We start from the raw sequence: 2,398 nt of genomic DNA on the forward strand, positions 1-2,398 counted from the left end.
GGTCCAGGAAGAAAAGGATTAGAGAGAGTCCTGCCAATGTCTCTAACTTCTCCTAGATGAAGTAAACAGATAATGAGCTTCCCACCACCCCCAAAGACGGTAAAAAATTAAAACAAAAAAAAGGTTGGTACCATTAAAAGTAATAGCAAAAGCTGCAATTACTTTTTTTATTTTTTTATTTCCATAGGTTTTTAAGGAAGAGGTGGTATTTGATTACATAAGTTCTTTAGTGATGATTTTTGGGATTTTGGTGCACCCATCTCCCCAGCAGTATACACTGAACCCAGTTTGTAGCCTTTTATCCCTCACCCGCTTCCTACCCATTCCACCTGAGTCCCCAAAGAACACCGTACCATTATTATGCCTTTGCAATCTCATAGCTTAGGTCCCACTATGAGTGAGATGATACGATGTTTGGTTTTCCATTCCTGAGTTACTTCACTTAGAATAATAGTCTCCAATCCAATCCAGGTTGCTGTGAATGCCATTAATACATTCCTCTTTATGGCTGAGTAGTATTCTACTCTCTCTCTCTCTCTATATATATATATACACATATAATTATATATATTATATAATTGTATATTTATTTATTCTATATATCATATAGAATGGAATATATATGTAATGGAATATATATATAATGGAATATATATATATGTATATATATGACAGTTTTTTTATCCACTTGATTGATGAACATTTGGGCAGGTAACAATTACTTTTGCACCAGCCTAATAACTAAAGGTTTTCTGGGACTTCTCAAAGGACACCACAGCCAAACTAAAGGCACTCTACAGTAGATTGTGGAGTAAACCATTTCCAGTTGGGATCTAAGGAGGTTTAGCCACCAGTTACAGGAATCAAGATGGGAGTGGAGTCACTATGTGTAGCAAAGGCAGCCTGGAATCCATGTGGATTACAACTGACACACAGGTGTCCTCTACCACACTCACCCTGGTGCCTCTTGAATATTCTACTAACTGATGTGGGTGGGGAAAATACATATAGGAGACATTCTGATTATGATTGAACTTTAAACCTGAAGTGACTGAAAAATAGGTGAATTGGACAGAGAAATCTAGAAAATATCTACATTAAATTGTCTGCCATTTTGCAGACCGAGTTCTAAGAACTGGAAAGTCAAATTGAGTTACTGAAATAAAGCAAGTTATATTTTTGCACATCAGAGTCTGTAACTTGGATATTTATAGCTACCAAACATGAAAGGCCTTGTGTGTCGGACTAGGGAGTTTGGGTTTTATCCTGAAGGCAATAAGAGGCAATTGAAGAATTTCAAATAGAAAAATGAGAGAAGCAGATTTGAATTTTATAGAACGCATTCTAGCAGCAATGTGGAGAATGGATTGCTGAATTAAAGAACAGAAATGTAGAAAACCAGAGTAAGGGAGCCCAGAAAAGAGACTTTTGACTTAATTACAGAAATAAATAACAGACTATAGGAATAAGGTGTGATAGCAAGGAGGAAAAGGAGAGGACTCATTTGAGAGTGCTTAAGTGACAGCTATCTCCTCCCAGCTCAATCCATTCAACCTCAGGAGACTGGTCACTGGGGCAAGATTCTGATTACAATGTTAGCACTAAACCACCCCCCACTTAAACCAGTTTGCTGCTCCCATGCTGATCTCCATGGCTCCTAAATTCCTGCACATTAGTTATTATGTTTTGTTTTATTTTATTTTATTTTCACTTCTTAAATGGTGAATAAGCTACCACCTATACATATTAATACCATTTTATATACATTACATACATTGACCATATACAATAGCTAAAGTCTAAATATAAAGCATTTTTGGATTAAAACTGTATAGTGTAAAACAGTATTGGTTGGCTGAGTGCATTTTTCTATTTCTAAGGCCAACCTGCTATTTATATAAAAGCTTAGAATGGTGTATGAGTTCAACGCATTCTATGAGAACAGAATTCCTTAGTTCAAATCCAAACTGTAGAACTTATTGATCCCACGATTTTGTTGGTCCAAGTCAGTCTCTCTTTAACTGTGTTTATCTGTAAAATGGGGATAACACTAGGACCTTCCTCATTAGATCATGTAAGAAACTTAGTATAGGGCCAGGAACAGAGAAAGCACACAATAAATAATAACAATAGACTCTGTGAGAAATTTGACATTTCTCAAAATGTGTTTACGTTTTTAAGTTGTATCTAGCACCAAGGAGTTTCCTCACCAAAATGTGTCTTATCATATTATATATGCAAAGAAGGGGACCTTATATTAAAATCTGTGAGTACAAAAGAGTAAACAGCCACATAATTCACACATTTTTCATTAGTCTGTATGTTGTTCTGGCCATATACATACAGATATCTCTACATCTTTAAACTAATTCTAAAACATTTTACAGAAAGGCAGGGC

Source organism: Colobus angolensis, unplaced genomic scaffold, assembly GCF_000951035.1.
Source record: "Colobus angolensis palliatus isolate OR3802 unplaced genomic scaffold, Cang.pa_1.0 Scaffold664, whole genome shotgun sequence".
Lineage (NCBI taxonomy): Eukaryota > Metazoa > Chordata > Mammalia > Primates > Cercopithecidae > Colobus > Colobus angolensis.